Genomic DNA, 18,870 nt, shown 5'->3' with positions numbered 1-18,870 from the left:
TCTCCCTCCGTCCTGGGCTCTCTCGTTCCTCTAAAGGGTAAATGCTTTTCTAGACCCTCTGAGAAAACTCACCAGGCGCTCGATTAAACTAGATAGATCAAATAATGCCTCTAAATTCCAACAGGAAGAAGGCATCCATTATGGCTGGCTCCAGCAAGGGAGGGGGGCCTCCCAGCTGCTTCTCAGCCAGGACTGGATACGTAATTTGTAGAACTCAGTTGAAAGTGAAAATGCCGGGCCCCTGGTTCAGAAATTATTATGAATTTCAAGACGGTGACAGCAGAGCATTAAACAAAGTGGGGGGTCCTTCTGAGCGTGGAGCCAGTGCTACTACACAAGTGAGCGCCCAGACAATGCCCGTTCACCCGCTCATTCCTCTAAGTGTTGGGCCTATGACATCAGATGAGACCTGTCCCCCCAGGGGGGCTGGACACTGGGGCCAGGCTTGCCACCTGGCGGGTAGGCTGATGCTCCCGTCTCCCTCCTCCCTCCTCCCACTTTCCCCGGACAGAAGGATCCCGGCCTCCAAGCTGTGCTGGCCACGAGCACCCTCAACCCTGCCAATCGCAAACATCATAGGCCAGGAGTAGATATAAAACGAAATCACAGTTGTCAAAATAATAAAAGCCAAAATTTATGAAGCACTCACTGGGTGCAGTTCTAAGTACTGGATACATCCCAGCCTGTTTTAATTCTCACAACAACCTTGTAAGGTGGGTCCTAGGATGACCTCCGTCTGGCAGAGGAGGAAACTGAGGCACCAAGGGGTAAAGTCATTCACCCGAGGCCACATACTCGGGAAGTGGCGGAACTGGGCTTCAGTGGGAGCTTAGGTTGGACTGGAACAGGTAAGGGAAATGAGGGGTCCTGCTGCCTGTCTCGGCCGCTAGGCAGGATGCCCTCAGACGCCTAGGAGATGCCTTCTCCTGGGAGTTGGGAGAGAGCCTGGGTGACAGAAGAGGAGAGTGTGGCCCCTGTATGGCGCTGGGCTACGAGTCCTGAGACCTGCGTTAGAACCTGGGCTCTCCCACTGTGTCAGCCTGGCAGGCCACTCACCCTGACCCGCACCACCCCCCAGCTTTGCTGACCTCACCTCCTACACCCTCCCTTTACTCACTCCACGCCAGCACACTGGCCTCCCCACGGTTCCTAGAATCTACCAAACACATTCCCACCCCAGGACCCTTGCACTTGCTGCTTTCCCTTCTGGGGAAAGCACCCTCAGGCAGCTATTCACATGGCTCCTCATTTTCCTGGTTTCAGTTCAAGGACCAAGAAGCATGTGAGGGGGGGAACATGATCTGTCTTCTCTGTGACAGAAGGGCCTTCTCTGACTGCCTCACCTGGTAATATACATAATAAAGTGCTTCGAACAGCACCTGACACTCGGTGAACACCACAGAAGAGTCTGGTGCTTTTATTATCATCTAAATTTGCGGCCCCTCTACGTGTCACTCAGCTTCCCTTCCCTTCTCTATTTTTCTTCTCCTGAGATAGTCTTACGTGTTTGTCTACTTAGGTGCCCTCTGTCTCTCCCATGAGAGGGTGAGCCCCATTGGGCTGGGACTTTGTCTTGGTCACGTGGGACCCCCAGAGTCAGCACAGGCTCAGCTGGTGTCCCGGGGCTGGAAAATGACCTCTCTGAGCCGCCCTTTCCTCATCTGTGTAAGGGAGGTACCGGCAGCCCCTGCAAAGGCTGAGGGGCAGATGGAAGGAGGGGAGACCCTGCCAGGGCTCTGTGATGCTGCTCAGGGACTGCACTGACGTCACAGTGCCTAGAGCTTGGCCCGAAAAGCTGGCCACAACCACTGGACAGCCCAGGCTCGGCCCAGGGTGTCAGGACTTGGCACCCACCGGAGATTCTCACACTCAGCCGTGGCCACCAGCTGCCTGAGTCAGCACAGAGGGCTGGCCCGGCCATCTGACCTGACCCAGGAGGCTGCCCAGCCTCGGACAGCATCCTGGGGATCACCTGGGCTCCAGATCTCAGCCTGCCCTGGCCTGGAGGGCCACGCACACCCGGGTATGGACCCCCGCCTCACAGCATGCCATTCACTCCTTCGAGAAGTAGTCGTGATTAACCATCAGGGAAATGCCAATCAAAACCACCGAGAAATCCCACTTCACGTCCACTAGGATGGTTAGAATAAAAATACAGACAACAATAAGTGTTGGCAAGGATGTAGGGAAATTGGAGCCCTCAGACACTGCTGGTGGGGACACAACAAGGTGCAGCCACTCTGGAAAACAGTCTGGAAGAACCTCCAAAGGCAAAACAGAGAGTTAGCACATGACCCGGCAATTCCTCTCCTAGAAAGGAAAACACGTGTGCACACAAAAACTTGTACACAGATGTTCATAGCAGCATTATTTATAATAACCCAAAGTGGAAACAACCCAAATATCCATCAACTGCTGAAGGCTAAACAAAATGTGGTCTATCCATACAATGGAATAGTATTCAGCCACAAAAAGGAGAAAGTACTGGCTCAGGCTACAAGGTGGGTGAAACTTGAAACAGGCTCAGTGAAAGAAACCAGTCACAGGAGGCCACATATTATATGATTCTATTTATAGGAAAGGTCCAGAACAGGCAAATCTTTAGAGACAGAAATTAGGTTAGTGGTTGCCTGGGCTGGGCTGGGGAGTGGGGAGCTAACGGGTATGAGGTTTCTTTTTGGGGTGATAAAAATGTTCTAAAGTTGATGATGGTGATGGTTGCACCACTCTGTGTGTACACTGGAAGCCAGTGAATGGTACACTGTAGATGGGTGAATTGCACATCCCAATATGTCAATGAGGCTGTGATGTGTAGATGTGTATGTATGTTTGCATCTATACAGACATAATTTAATTTATGAAGTATCTGCTAGGAGGCAGGTGAGCAAAACAAAGTCCCTGCTGTCTCAGGAAGCTGACAAGGAGGAGACAAGGGAATGAGGAAAAGTGTAATTTGACTCATGGAGATAAGAAAAGTGAAGCAGGAAGGGATTAGCATGATGGCTGGGGCTGGAGCTGCTTTAGACGGCGGGGGGGAGGCACTGTGGTCCAGGAAGGCCACTCTGAGGAGGTGACTTTTGAACAGAGACATTTTGAGTGAAAAGGTAAAGGAAGTCATAGACGGCTGCTGGAAGAGTACCAGGAGAAGCAGCAAGTGCAAAGGCCCTGAGGTGGGCACAATGAGCCAGTGGGGCTGGAGCATAAGGAGCCAGAGGCAGGGTGGAGAAGGTGAGGGCGGAGAACTGGTGGGGGCTGGATCATGGAGGACGTGGTAGGCCGTCGTGAGAACTGTGGCTTTATTCTGAGTGAGGCGGGAGCCATGGGAGGGTCTTGAGCAGAGGAGGAATGCGTTCTGACTAGGGTTTTCCTGGGATCCCTCTGGCTGTGAATGGACTGAGGGGTGGAGGGGAGCAGGATGGAGGCCAGGAGACCAGGGAGGAGGCTACTGCAAGAGACCGATGAGAGAGGATGGGGGCTTGGCCCAGGGGGTGGAGGTGGAGGTGTGAAGTGGTCAGATGCCGAGTGTGCAGTGTACAGTCCCAGCTGTGGTCTCGCCCGAACCTCCCCACAGCCCTGACATTTGCACGGACTTTTATTGCCATTGAACTTGACCCGGCTGTCAGCCGGGAGAGGGGGCTTCCTACCTGCTGAGCAGTCTGAACTCCTCACAGTCTCGCAGGTCAACACCCAGTCCACAGCCCCGACCCAGAACTCTGAAAACCCCCATGGATTTGCAGACTTAGCGTCCTTGCTGCTTCTGTGTCCTGTGTCCAAGTGTCCTGACCCCTCTGGGCCCTGGCTCAGCCCCCACTACCACTTTCCGTAGGAAATGCAACCCCATCCAACATTTATCATTCTGGCAGACAACTGAAGACTCAGTTTCTTTGTCTATAGAATGGGGATAATAATAGCAGCCCCCTGGGACGGGGTTAAGTGAGTTAATGTGCGTAAGAGCACGTACAACAGTGCTGGCACGTGGTCGGCACTCAGTAATGTTGGCTGCTATTGTTACTGCGCGGCTGTATTATGATTTGTGGTAAGAGGGAGCTGGGAGGTCACCGTGTGTGTGAGTGTGTGATGTCTTAGCCAACCCCGAGCTAATTCTCCTCCCTCACCTCACTGCCCCCAGCAAATTCCCCTTTGCCTCATGCCGTATAATCTCACTCCCTTTCTGGGAAGCGCTGGCCTCACCCACACCCCACGGGGGCTCATTCATTTCAAGTGGTTTAAGAAGCCATCTCCCCAACAGCACTGGGCCCCTGGAAGGAATTCTCCTGCCAGCCGCTAAAAGAATATGTTTATCTGTATCTCATTGCACATTCAGGAGGAAATGGAGCACAGAAAGATGGAGAAGTGTGTCCAAGGTCACAAAACTTAGATGTGGCAGAGCTGGGAATTTAATCTACTTCTGATGCTAAGCCAAGTGATTAAAGAAGGAAAGCTGGTTTTTATTGAATGCCTATTAAGGTCCAGGCATTTTGTACGCATTGTCTTTTTAAAAATTGTACTTTTGCAAACATTATGGTTTTTTTTTTTTAAGGTAATACCTGCATACAGTTTGAAAACCAAAAAGGTACAAAAGGATATACAGTTAAAAGAGGGACCTCCCTTTTGTCCTCATCCCTTGTCATTCAGCTCCCCTCCCTGGAGCCAGCCACTGTTCCCAGTTTCTTATGGATCCTTCCAGTGATGGGCTATGAATGGCAGACACTGCTTGCCTTCCCAATATCCATCCTCTGCCTTACTAACAGAACCCCAATTTTGTTCAGGGGGCAATCTACCTAGATAAAAACACTCGTGTTGCCAGACTCCCTTGCAACTAGAAGCAGCCATGTGACCCAGTTCTGTGCAATGAGATGTAGGTGGAAGTCTCTGGGCTGGGCATTCCTTTCCACTTCCCCCAAAAGATAAAGCTCCTGGAAGAGAAGACTTTTGTCTTTTTTTTTTTTTTTTTTTTTTTTTTTGTGAGGAGATCAGCCCTGAGCTAACATCCGCCAATCCTCCTCTTTTTTTGCTGAGGAAGACGGCCCTGGGCTAACATCTGTGCCTATCTTCCTCCACTTTATATGGGACGCCGCCACAGCATGGCTTACCAAGCAGTGCGTCGGTGCGCGCCCGGGATCCAAACCAGCGAACCCCGGGCCGCCGCAGCGGAGCGCGCGCACTTAACCGCTTGCGCCACCGGGCCGGCCCCCAAGACTTTTGTCTTTTTATTTTCCTTTGCCCTTTTTCTTTCTGCCTGGAATGTGGACTTGATGCCTGGAGGTGAGGCAGCCATCTTGAGACCATGAGGTCCAAAGCCACATGCTCAGAATGGGGGAGCAGGAAGAAGGAAGATGCTTGAGTCCTTGAGCAGCTGTGCCAGCACTGGGCCATTCAGCTCTGGACTTCTTGTTGTGTTTGTCCAAGCCATTGTGTGTTGAATATTCTGTTCCTTTCAGCTGCTTCCCTTCCTAACTGATGTAATGGTAGCATACACTGCACTAACCCTTCAGGATCTTACTTCTTCACTTGATATATCTCGGAGGTTGTTACAAAGCAATATACACAGAGCTGCCCCAAACTTTTCAATAAATGTGTCCAAGACTTTGTGTAGATGCCCCATGGAGTCTTTAGCAAGTCTCCTCTTGGTCCACATTTGGATTGTTCTCAACTTTTTGCTATTGCAAACAATACTGCAAGATCAGCCAGGTCCATATTTCATTTCCCACGTGGAAGGGTACATCTACAGGATAGGATTGCTGAACGAACGGTCAGGTGCCTTTTAAATGTTCCTGGATGTTGTCAAATTGCCCTGCAGGGAGGCGTGGCTGATTTGCGCTCCACCAGCAATGCGCCAGAGGCCCCACACGCTGTCTCTAGTCCCTGCAACAACGACCTACGATCACGCCCATCTGCTGAGGCTCAGGGAATCGTCCGTGGTCTGCCCAAAGGCAGGGCAGGTAGCTGCCGGAACTGCATTGGAACCAGGGTCTGGCTGACGTCAGAGCTACGCTCGTAAGCACCCGCATGACACTGCTTCCAGGGGGCCGGGTTCCAGAGACCCAGCAAAGGGGAACAGCGATATGACCGCCGCGCTGTCTGTGCCTGGAGGGGCCTTCGGGTGGAGCTGTGGAGTGTGGCCCGGGCTGGATTCCAGCTCAGATCTGCCACTGCCTTACTGTGTGAGCAAGTCCTGCCCCTCTCCGGGCCTCAGTTTCCCCACCTGTAAAATGGACGGCTTGGAGTCACTGGTCTCTAAGACCCTTTAATGCTCAGCCTCTTGAAAACCCCCGTGTCTGAGGGTCTCCTGGGAGCTGCTTTTCAGCCCCCAAAGTGGAAACAGTCTTCTGAGCAATTTTTCCTCTGTTCCTGACCATGCAGGGGTCAGCAGCATCCAGGGGCTTCTATTTCCATCTCTGGACTGTGCTCACGCTCCCTGGGGGAGGTTGTGCTCCCGGAGCAGGGAACAGCCTGGCTGCCCTGTTTTCTCCTCAGAGCACATCTTCTTCCAGCTCTCTCTGACACCCGGATTCTCAGGGCAACGATTCCAATTATGGTTTCATATACAGACAGCTTACCATAGGTCAGGCACTTCCCAGAGTGCTTTACAAATATGATCTGGAAGAGAGGGACTATTCTTATTCCCATTTTACGGATAAGGAAACAGAGGAACAGAGAGGTTAAACAACCTGCCCAGCATCACTCAGCCAGTAAGCAGCAGGTTTTGTCCCAGGTAGTCTGCTGCCAGAGCCTGTGCCCTTAACTCAGGGTTTCTCCACGCTGTTGTGGTGGGGCTGTCCTGTGCACTGCAGGATGCTTAGAAACATCCTTGGCCTCCACCCGCTTGATGCCAGTAGCGCCCATCCCCCTGGGCGTGACAACCAAAAATGTCCCAGACATTGCCAAGTGTCTTGTGGGGGTCAAAACTGCCCTGGCTGAGAACTGCTGCCTTAACCACAGCTCTAGAGGAATGGATTCTGGTCCATCTAAGGACTCACCCTCCTGATCCCACTGCAGGCTCCCGGGAGGCACTGCCGAAGGCCAGGAGAACCTTGCCAGAGGACCACACCCTGTGCAGGTGACGCAAATTCTCTGAGGCTGGTGATGGGAAAACTCAGTAAGGGGCACCAGTGGGCAGCAGAGGAAACGCCTGGGTGGTGGAGTGGGTTTGGAGGTCAGCTGTGTGACCTTGGGCAAGTGCCTTAACCTCTCTGAGATGCAGTCTTCTCAGCTGAGATCAGAGATAACTGCTTGTAGAGTTGAGATGTGAAGCTTAAGTAAGATATCACCGTGATGGGTGAGGAGAAACAAGAACCGGAAGGCACCTGAATGCAGGTCTAATGAAATAAATCATGGCGCATCCACGGCCTGGAAGCTTATGGAGCCATTAAAACAAGTGAGGTCAATGTATTTTTGCTGATGTGGAAAGATCTCTAAGATTTATTAATTTATTAAAAATGAAAAAGCAAGGTACAGAATGGTATGTATGACATAATCCCATTGGTATTAGGAAAAAAACTGAACTTTCAATATATCCTTATTGAAAACCTACTACTTGCCAGGCACCGTTCTAAGCAGTGGGAATACAGCAGTGGACAAAACACACAAAAATCCCTATTTCCCCGGAGCTGGGGGAATGTGACTATAAAAATACAAACACATGAAGATTTTATAAGGATGCACAAGAAAATGGTTTCTCCTGATCCTGGAGCTGTGGGACGAGACTTCTCTCTTTCCACTGTATACCCTTTGGTATTGTTTGAGTTAGTCTTTACTGTGTGTCTGTATTCATTTTAATCATCAGTTTTTAAAAGACTGGATCAAAAAATGAGAGAGAAGGCAAAGTGCAGTGTTTGGCCCCCTGGGAATGGTTGCTTTTATGGCGATCACATAGTCAGTAACTATTTCTTGAGCACCTACTGTGTGCCCGTACTGTGCTGGGTGCTGAGGACACAGTTATGAGCCAGAAAGACAAGAAACTGGCTCTCAGGGAGCAGACACTCATTGCGGGGACACAGACTTTAGAGAAGTAACTACAAGTGTCATTAGTGTTACAACGATGACGCCCAGGGGATTATGGAGGCGTGAGAACCTAACAGAGGGGAGGCCTACAGATCTGGGGGGCTGGCCAGGGGCCAGGAGCCTGGGCGCCAGCCCTCTCTCCCCCGACATGACTCCCCCCCTGCTGTTCACAGGGTGTGGCCCCCGTGTGGCTCTGGAGCTAACAAGAACAGCTAACATTGACTGAGCGCTTACAACCAACCGGGCATTCTGTAAGCACTTTACATGCATTAACTTATTTAATCCTTACTAAAACTCTACGAGGTAGATTCTATTTTTCTCCTCATTCTACAGATAAGAAAGCCAAGGCACAGAGAGGATGAGTCACTTGCCCAAGGTCACACAGCTGCTAAGTGGCAGAACGAGAGTTGAAACCCAGGTAGTCTGCTCCAGAGCCCACACTTGTAACTACCTCCTTCTGTGATTTTTGTCTCCTTTTCCTCGTCTGCCCTGCTCATCAGGGGCAGTCCTCCACCTCCACGCCCTCCCCTAGACACGAGGATGGCCCTCTGGTCCCACCTCAGCAGAACACGCGAGGACGGAGGACAATCCTCTGCACCCTCACCTGCCCCCGGGGCTCACAGGCGTCCCGGCTCTGCCCTCAGAGCCCAAGAGGAAGAGAGAGAGGGCGGGCAGGAACCACCAGCAGCACACTGGCCCCTTTGCTCGCCTGTCCCTTAGGGATAAGCACCTGAGTTGACTCTTAATGCCCAACGATCCAGACGGAATCTCATTCCAGCCCCTGAATGAGCCCTGCCCTGGGTCACACACTGAGTCCTAATTCTGGTCACACTGAATCCTGACTCTGCCCACAGATTCCTTCGTGACCTGGTCCTAGTCTAAGCCCTGACGCTGGTCACAACAGAGTCTTGCCCTTGGTCACAGACCGAGCCATCGTCCTGGTCACACACTGAGCCCTGGTCCTGGCCACAGAGTCAACCACGACTTGATCCTAGGGTGAGCCATGACCCTGGTCACAGACTGCTCTCTGACCCTGGTCACAGACTGAGTCCCAACCCTGGCCTCAGATGACCAGCCATCTCTAAATGCTGCTGCCTACCGTCCAGAGGTCTGAAGACCTCCCAGAATGCCCTCTTCCCACCTCCCCGGAGAGCTTGGACCAGTTATTCCCTCCAGCTGTGCAAGGGTTGTCCAGCCTGCCATCTCCGAGGGCCAATCTGGGGGCATCTAGGGGGCCCTAAAAAAGACAAGGAAGGCACAATTTAGACAGAGCTAGATTCTCGGGAGCCCCCTTTCCATCCAGAGGCTCCCCAACTCCTATTTCTCCCTACCCATCTCCTTCTCCCCTGTTCATGCACATCTTTATCTTGGAATAAAATTCATCTGCAGAATTGTCTTTAAGGAAGGGAGGTCAGACAGCAGCCGCCCAGGAGCTGGGCAGAAATCTATTATCAGGAGGAAGCAGCGCCAGCAGGAAAGGACGGTGCCCTCTCCCTCCCTGCGAAGCGTTACTCACTCTCCCCTGGCTTGGCTTCCTCCTGAGGGGCTGTGGAGCTCCTGACGGGTGGAGGCGTGCTGACAAGGGAGGCTGTCCTCCCAGTGGTGCCTGTCTGCCCCTCAGACAGCCGGGATCTGCCCTTGGACCTGGGAATCAGCCCAGATCTCTGAGCAAAAAGGGTGTCAGGATTTGAAAAGAGTCCCCCAACGTGGTTCCAAGGGTGGCAGGACCCGGCAGGGCAAGACACACTGGGAGAATGTCCTTGTGGCCTCCTTGAAGAGTGATGTTTCCTCCTTAAGGCCCCCAGGGGGTTCCCCGAAAATGGTGGGGGATGGGGTGAGGAACACGCGGTTCATCACGCCTTCCCCACCCCCATGGAGCACGAACATTTGAAATCCAGGAGCTGGAGCAGATGCTGAGGTGTTCCTCTCAGTTCCCCTCCCTTCTCTGGAAGGGAAAGGACTTGAGCTCCTCTGGGCTGGGGGGCCCGTGGAGGAAAGGAGAGAAGTGCGGTTGCCAAGGCTGGGTGGGGGTGTTCCACAGGGGCACCATTCCAGCCCTGCCACTGCCTAGGACAGCCTGAGTGGTGTCCTAGTTGGGGAGTCAAGAGTCCAATATCCAGTGCGCCAGTCAGCGGGACGTGGAGGTAGAAAAACAGCTGGTCAGCCTGTCCACCATCTTGTCAGTCAGACACAGAGGCAGACGGTCAGTCAGTCACTCATGTATTTGATCAGGCACATGGTCAGACAACCAGGCAGACAGACGGACAATCAGTCAATCAGTTGGACAAAGAGATGCACAGACAGATCTTTTGTCATCATCTCTTAGTCAGTTACAACAGACACTCAGCAGACAGACAGAGACAAACAGACTGTCTTCAGCCATCTTGTCAGTCAGACACGGAGACAGCGAGCCAGGTGTCAGTCAGACGAGGAGACAGAGAGGGAGGCTCAGCCAGTCATCTCATTACAGCAGCTAAACACCCTGGGAAACAGACAGACAGCCAAAGAGACTGTCAACAGTCAGACAGACATGGAGACAGGTAGATCATCAGTCAGTCACTCAGCCAGTGGGTCAGACACCCAGGCAGACAGACAGACAGACAGACGGTCAGTAGTCAGACACTCAGAAAGGCACTCACACAAGGAGACGGATGGAAAGGCAATTTGTTATGCATTTAATTGGTTAGATAACAGGCAGTCAGTCAGACAGACAGACTGTCAGTCATCCATTTAGTCAGAGCTCTGACGACGTAGTCAGACAGAGAGCCAGTCAGTTACGCATCCTCTCAGTCAGACGCACAGCCATCAGAGAACCAGCACTCAGTCTGACATGGACACAGACAGACAGACAACCGATCACCCATTCAGTTAGACACAGGGTAGTCAGTCGGACGAGTCAGTCAGACATCGAGGTGGACACACAGACACAGCCAGCCATTCATCCATCAGTTAACCATCCAGTTGGTCAGATGCCCAGGCAGGAGGACAGACAGACTTACAGTGAGCTGGGCCTGTAATCGGTTTATTAGTCGGACATCTGGTCACCACGAAGGCAGGCAGCCACCTGACCAGTCATTCAGACACTCTGCCTGTCAGTCAGCCATGTGGTGGACGAATCAGTCAGACACTGTCGGTGACCCAGTGGCCAGTGACCCAGCTGGTCACTATGATGACACCCAGGCTGGGCAGAGTCGTAACTGGACTCTATGAGGGATGTTGGAAAACAGGACAGGTGGCCCTGAGCTCATGGAATAACGAGGAGTCTGACCCTGAGGTAGCCCCCTAAGCAGTCAGGGAAAGCTTCCTGGAAGAGGAGGGCTCAGAACCTGGCTCAACAGGCAAGAACAAAGCACTCTGGGTGGACTAGCTGCCCATTCCCCAGCCGGGATTTGAGGCCTATCTGTCTCCCCTTTCCCTAACCCCAGTCTTCTTTTAGCAACGGGGGTGAGGGCCACACACCTTCCCCAGCCTCTTCATCCTCACCATGCCTGCCTCCCTGCCACCAGGAGCCATCCTCCGTCTCTGCCTAAAGCACATCAAACACATTGCCAGGGCCTGGGAACACCCCAAGGGTTTACTATTTTTACAGGCCACAGGGCTAGAGAAGGGGCCCTCGTGTGTGTGTGTGTGTGTGTGTGTGTGTGTGTGTGTGTGTGTGTTGGGGGGGGTGTGGAGTCATTTGTTGGGCCCCCTCCTTTCTCCCAGCTCTGCCAAGCTCTCCCTCCCTCCCTCCTTCACTGGAGCTGGGGGTTGGGAGGCCCTCCCAGGCCACTTACCATTTTGGGAATTGGGCTGAGAACTATGCAAGGAGACAGAAATAATTCCTTTTTCGAGCCTGGCCAGGGCCATAGTAGCCCAAACATTGGCACAAAATCAGTGCTGGGGAGGGCCTCGGAGGGGGCAGCCGGGGGCAGGGCTGAGCTCTGGGGCCCAGGGAGACAAAGGCCCTGGAGGCTGCAGAGAAACTTCCTCACCCTGCCCCAGGGCTGGGTACCAGGGACCTGGAGACTCAGAAACTCCCAGTGGGGAGTGCCAGGCCAGAAAAGATTGTGGGGTGGGGCACGGGGAGCAGGATGCAGAAAGAAAGAGCAGGAAAGAAGTCACAGAGGCCCCACTGGCAAAGATGACTTGAAATATAGACCCATTTCTGGAAGCCAAGAAGGAACCTCTGATAACTCCTGAGAACATGCCCCTCCTACAGGCAGAAAGGACTTCTGCAAAATGGGGGCAGACCCACTGACCACTCGAGTAAGAGATGGTGGCTGGGAAAACACCTAGCGCGACAGTAGGAGCGCACGAATTGCAAATGTCCTTCTGATGGAAATTCAAGCAGAGCCAGCTTTGCCCCCCTGCTGCACCGCCTCCTGCATGTGACCCTGGGTAAGCTACCTCAGCTGGCTCAGCCTCACGTTTCACATCTGTGCAATGGGAGCAGTGGCAGAACCCTCATTCCAGGGTGGCTACAAGGATTCAATGACACGATGGGTGTAAAAAATCTGGCATGGAGTAGGTGTGCAATGCATTTTAGTCCTGTCTCCTTTCTTTCCTCCTTTCTTTTTTTTCTCAAAGCATATTATTATTTCCATGGGGTCTTACAGTAACCCAGCCAAACGCAGATTGCAGTCCAAATTTTCCAGGTAACATCCACCTGAAACCAGCCTCTTCTCTCTGAGCCTCAGTTTCCCCCATTTGTAAAATGCTAGCGAAGGACAAGAGGAGATGTCCCTAAGAGCCCTTTCATCATCGTCATCACCAAAGCCTCCGGTGATCTCAAACATCTGATTGCATCATTTCAGCACGCATTGCCCCTTCCCAACTGCTCCCTTGTCTGCTGGGGATCCATGTGGTCCTGAGGAAGCTGACTCCACCCCCTGCCCAGGGATCAGCCAATCAGCACGTTGCATCCCCTAGATGAACGCATTGTATCTTCTAGCCACAGAGATTGCTCAGAGTGGGGCATGTGACTTCAGCTAGTCCAGTGGGATTGACTTCTGAGACTTTTGCTGGAATGCGGGAAGTCCGCTTTCTTCTGCATGACGCAGTCTGTGAATGTGAAGCCTGAAGTGCCTTTGAGACACCCACGAGGGGAGCCAGCCCAAGGGCAAAACTGACTCACGGGAAGGGCCAAGCAGAGTAAATCACAGACCTTCTGGAGACATCGTGACCCCTCCCCCACCCCTGTATCAACCCTCACCGGGATTTTTCCGTGATCTCCATCCAATAAACGTCCTTTACTGTTTATGCCAGTTTGATTTGTCTTTCTGTTTCTTGCACGTGAATGCGCCTTACAGACATATGTCCTTTACCAAAGGATTTTGCCAGTTTTAATCCTCCTCATGACCTTTCTAAATAGATACTACTGTTCTTCCCGTTTTAGAGATAAAGGAGCTGAGGCTCAGAGAAGTGAAGTAACTTGCCCCAAATCACAAGAGTCCGAAAGCGTCAGCCTCGGATACGAACCTGGAAATGTCTCAGCCTCCTTTCCTCATGTTATACAACCTCCTCTTTTCTCATCTCTCTCTGAGCTAGGGAGAGGGAGAAAAAAGGTAAGCACTGCCAAACTCCATTATTAATTGTCCCAGGGAAGAGAAATCTCATAATGTCAAAGCCTGGAAGATGCTTAGAAATCATTCAGCTTAGCCTTTCTCAACCCCTCCATTGTATAGATGGGGAGACTGAGGCCCAGAGAGGGGAGGGGACACAGGGAGCAGGAGGCAGATTGGGAGCCAGGGTCTGGGATAGCAAGAAGACATCGTTCTAGAGAGGGTGGGAGGGTCATCCCACGTTTCATGTCTGTCCTGGGGGGGCCCGCCTTCTGGCAACAAATCCTCTCCACTCTGGAGCGACGTGGCTTGGGTGAGGCTGATCCTGCCTCTAGCTCCAGGCCTGGCCAATCAGAACTGAGCATTCCCCTGGCAGCAATGATTGGCTGAGTTTGGGCATGTGACCCAATCAAGCCAATCAGAGCGAACTCTGGGACTCCTGCTGGGACTACCTGGAAATGCTCCTCGAGATGCTCCTCGGTCCCAACCAAGCTATGTGTTTAGCACCGAGAACAGGCTCAGAGCTTATGGCCGGCCATGGAGGCCAGTTAGAGTTTAATAATCCAGTTCATTTTCATGGCATTCATTTTTAAATTTGTCTTTCATTTAGGGTGACCAACTCAACCTGGTTTGCCGGGACCATCCCCATTTTAAAACTGAAAAGTTCCGTGTCCAAGGAACCCCCTCAGTCCCAGGCAAATGGAGACAAGGACGGTTGGTCACCCTGCTTCAATTTATGGATATCAGATACCGGTTTTCCATGAATGGCAGGTTTTTAAAAAAATAAACTTAGTTAAATTTAAAAAGGGAGCTGTTTAAGGAGAAAATACTAAGAAAATAATAGTACCTTTAGTGAAAGGAAATGGTAAAAAATCATGAAAGCTGCATGTGAATGTGAGACAGGGTTGGGAGAGACACAGTGCCTCCAAGTCTGGCAACCCAATCTCAGTCCTTGGGTCCAGGACCTACTGGGCGTTTGACCTTGGACAAGTTGCTCACCCACTCTGAGCCTCCACATCCTCCCCAGCTCACAAGGTGGGTGGAGAAGACAGAGGAGAGGATTGTGTGGGCAGGCAGGCTCTGTTCACACCCTTAAAGTGTGGGCTCCTCTCAGGGCAAAACCTGCGCCAAGAGCAGCTCACAAATCCTCTGGGAGGCCTGTCATCCCCCTGCAGTGCTTGGCTGGTGGGGCCATGTCTGCAAATTAGCCACCATTCAGCTGCTACGCCCTTTAGAGATGCTAATTGCCTGGTGCCCGTGAGTCCCGTCCCTCCCTGGCACAGGCGGCTGGCTGTCGATCCCCTGCCATTATTGTCTGATCACAGCACTTGATTTGCCTACACAGACCAGGGCCCCGGCATGCCACCAGCGTCTAACTACGGCCCAGTGTGGAGCGCGGTTCACTATACACTATGTAGCACACAGGTGCCAGCAGACATCTGTTCCCAGGGACATGTCTGTGGACTCGTGTACACCCTCATGCATGTCTGCTTAGGCCCTCAAGGTCGGGAATGGATTAGTGCCCATGTGTGCATATGCGCTCTGTGAGCCACTCATAAGCCTGCACAGAAAGAGCCCCAGACAGGTACACACGGCACCGTGTACATGTGTGTACATACAGCCACGCTGTGTGGCGTTGCTGCAAGGATTGAATGACAGATGCCCATAAGGCACCTAGAACAATGCCTGGTACGTGGTTAGTTAGCCCTCGATAAATGAGATCTCTTATTGATCATTTTTCTCCCAATACTCTCTTATTTATTGAGGTATAATTTACACATAATAAAATGCACAAGTTTTAAGTGCTCAGTGCAATGCCTTTTGATAAACGGGTACACATGTGTAACCATCACCCCAATTAAGGTACAGAACATTTCCATCACCAGAAAGTTCCCTTGGGTTCCCTTCCAGTCAGTATCACCAAAGGCAGTCGCTGTTCTGATTTCTCTCACCAGTTTAGTGTTGCCTGTTCTTGAAGCTCATATGAATGGAATCATACAGAACGGCCTTCTTGATGATGACTGTTACGCAAGCTCAGATGTGTGCAAGCAAGCACGCATAGCCACGCACACTTGCACATATGTGCCTGGAATCTCCTGGAGGCACCCCCGTACACACTCAGAAATGGGGATTTCCAAGCTGCAGATCCCTCAGCCTTGATCTGCAGCTCAGCTTGGTCCCTCCAGGTCCAGGCAGCTAAGGGAGGTGGGGGAGCTCCTGGCCCTGGGTCCAGACCGGGGGGCAGCTCCTTCAACACCTCCTTCAGCTCCTCCTTGCTGGATGACCTCAGGCAAGTATTAAAATCTCAGTGTTCTCCTCTGTGAAATGGCATGAATAACATCTACCTCATAATAACTCCCCTGGATTGAGCACTTACTGTGTGCCAGGCACTGTTCTAGGGGCTGTACGAGTCCTAACCCCCTCCATCCTTCCACCAACCTCAGAATCCAGATACAGTTATGACCCCTCTCTTAGGGGTGAGGAGCCTGAGGCACAGAGAGGTCCAGCAGCTGGTCTAAGTCACACGGCTCGAAAGCGGCAGAGTCGGATTTGAACCCAGTATGGCTGCAGAGCCTTCACTCACCGCCATTCCAGTAACCCTCCTCACGGAGAGACTATGAGGGTTGTTGTCTATGTCCATGCCCTGGAAGACAGTAGGTGCTTAATAAATGTTAGATGTGGCTACTACCAAGAACGTTTGCATCACTATCTCAGGGATGCCTCAGAATAACCTCATTTTACAGACGAGGAGACTGTGGCTCAGAGAAGTCAGTGGCAAAATATCCAGGTCTTCTGACTCTAAATCCCACATTCTTTCCATTCTCCCTACTAGGGACAGCCTATCCCACGAGGGAGGGACGCTGGCTGTTTTGATTACTACTATGTTACCAGCACCTAGAGGAGTGCCTGGCACGTACTCAGCACTCAATAAATGTTTTTCCAATGAATGGATACTGTAGGGAGCTGCGAGGAAACACTCAGCCCAATGCTCTCCTTTATATTGGGGGACTCGAGACCTAGAGAGGGGCTGTGACTTGTCCAAGGTCACGCTGCGCCTTAGCACCATTGAATCTGTCATTTTCTCCCTGCCTGGCTCACCTTCTCTACTTCCTGACCTGAGGGGGCCAAAAGATTTGGGAGCCCTGAGGTGCTCTCAAAGCCACATTAACGGGGAGCTGGCGTGCAGCCTCTCCCAACTTCATTACGTCGTCCAAGGTCGGCGTGGAAGGCTGCCAAGCTAAACCTCAGAAAACGCCGGCCAAAGAGAAACAAGGTCCAGCTTGCCAGAGCTTTCGCGCTGGGGATGGGGAGCGTTCCTGGCAGAGAAGGCGGGGACGGAGGGCCGGGCCAGCCTTTAAAAGCCCTTTGTGAACAAATGCTTAGACTGCAGCCCACTCTGGCCATCATCCCCACCAAGTCAGCAGAAGAAGCAAAACTCTTTAGCTCAGCAGGACAATGGGGAGTGGCCTGGGGTCTGTGCTTGTGGGGACGGGGTCAATGAGAGCCCATCCTCTGCCCCAGACGGAGAGTCCCTTTGAGTTGTCAATGCCTAGCACTTGTACAAGGAGATAAGTTTTAAACACACTGACCACTTCCCCTCAGGACGGGTAGGTGGGCATCCTTGAAGCAGAGCCTGAGACGAGGATTCTCATGCAGTGATTCGCTGAGGAAGTGCCTTTAGGACACAGTGAATAGAGGAAGCAGGACCCGGCAGGGCAGGAGCTACGCCAGGACGTGGTCTCAGGAGGATGCTAGCTTCCTTGGCCTGATCCCACGGGGAGCCCAGGAGCGTGAAGTGCACCCGGAGTTGATCTCACCTTAAAGAAAGAAGGCTGAGCTCTGTACCCCTGACTCGTGAGGCGTGGGCTGCAGGCTGCCTGCGGGGAGGAGGGAGCTGTGTAGGTTGCAATCCCCACGTGGGTGACTCCTATTGGCCAAGGGCAATTGTGAGAAGGAGGGCAACTTTGAGAAGGGGGCAGCTGTGAGAGGGGCAGCTGTGAGAGGGGGGCAGCTGTGAGAAGGGGGCAGCTGTGAGAAGGGGGCAGCTGTGAGGGGGCAGCTGTGAGAGGGGGCAGCTGTGAGGGGGCAGCTGTGAGAGGGGGCAGCTGTGAGGGGGGCAGCTGTGAGGGGGGGCAGCTGTGAGAGGGGGGCAGCTGTGAGGGGGGGCAGCTGTGAAAGGGGGCAGCTGTGAGAGGGGCAGCTGTGAGAGGGGCAGCTGTGAGAGGGGGGCAGCTGTGAGAATGGGGGCAGCTGTGAGCTGTTAGCAGCTGGCGCTCACAGCAGTCAGGTGGGCTCACCAGCCTGGAAAGGGGGTGTGGGTGAGGCACCTACAGCATCCACCACGCTGACCGCCCCCTTATGGCATTAATTCATCACTACCTAAATCTCCCCTTCTTAGGACCACCCTCAGAGGAAAGATGAAGAGGAGACTGAACTGAACTGAGGTTAAGTTTCCAGCACCCTCCATCGCAGGCCATTGAATCCAGCATTTGAAAAATAAAACAAGCGCTGTCGCACGTCTGGGCCACCAGATGCAAGTGAGACCTGTTCCACTTGTGGGGCTCGAGCATCTGCGAGGCACTGCGGGCAGCCTTCAAGCTCTCTGAGCTGATCTTCCCGCTGGGGAGGCCTCACCCAGGGAAGACAGGATGGGGCCCAGCTCGAGGACCAGGCCGGGCAGATGAGTTGCCGGGGGAAGAAAGACAAAGTGGCCTGGCCAGGCCTCAGCGGAGGCCCGGGCACGGGCACGGGAGGATGGCGAGATCTGATCTCGTGAGAAGGTGGCGTGACGGAACAGAAGATATGGTGCGGGGGGTCCTCGGGGAGGTGAGGGTCTGGCTTGCAGCGCCTACCCCAGCTGTGAAAGGCACCAGGCCCTTCAACCCGAGCAGGGCCAGGGGCAGGGCCACAGCTTTCCTTCACCCATGCCAAGCTAAACCCCCCTCACCTTGGCACAGCACTCTACAGTGAGCAAAACACCTATCAGCTCAGCATTTTGAGGGGTCGAGTCAAGGGCTAAATTCCACACATGGGGAAACTGAGGCTTAGAGAGGTGCGGCGACTTCATTCATTAACAAGCATTGATTAAGCACCTACTGTGTGCCAGGCACTAATTCAGTGCTGGGGATACTTTAGTAAACAAGACAGCAACCCCTGCTCACATGGAGCGTATACTCGAGGGGGCCAGGAGGGGTGGGAAGAAGGTAATAACTGCTATGGAAAAAATACTAGAGCAGAGAAAAGGAGCGCAGGGGTGGAAGCTGCCGTTTAAAAATGGACGGCGAGAGGCAGGAGAAGAACACCGGCTTTGGAGTTAGGCAGG

At 52.8% G+C, this 18,870-nt stretch overlaps 1 protein-coding gene and 1 long non-coding RNA gene across 4 annotated transcripts in view; one reads left to right on the top strand and one right to left on the bottom strand.

Annotated features, from left to right (window-relative positions):
- Positions 1–18,870, bottom strand: part of KCNB1 (potassium voltage-gated channel subfamily B member 1) — a 96,114-nt gene that overhangs the window by 54,737 nt on the left and 22,507 nt on the right. The window lies entirely within an intron of this gene.
- Positions 5,217–13,244, top strand: LOC131418354 (uncharacterized). 3 transcript variants are annotated; one of them, XR_009222885.1, is made up of 4 exons: positions 5,217–5,997; positions 7,000–7,060; positions 8,178–9,000; positions 12,206–13,244. It is a non-coding gene; the product is annotated as an uncharacterized LOC131418354 (long non-coding RNA). The 3 variants fall into 3 exon arrangements; XR_009222884.1 differs by having other exon boundaries at positions 7,000–8,255; positions 8,338–9,000; XR_009222883.1 differs by having other exon boundaries at positions 7,000–9,000.

Source organism: Diceros bicornis, chromosome 19, assembly GCF_020826845.1.
Source record: "Diceros bicornis minor isolate mBicDic1 chromosome 19, mDicBic1.mat.cur, whole genome shotgun sequence".
Taxonomy (NCBI): domain Eukaryota; kingdom Metazoa; phylum Chordata; class Mammalia; order Perissodactyla; family Rhinocerotidae; genus Diceros; species Diceros bicornis.
The sequence above is the reverse complement of the archived record's forward strand: the minus strand, read 5'-3'. Positions and strand labels throughout refer to the sequence as shown.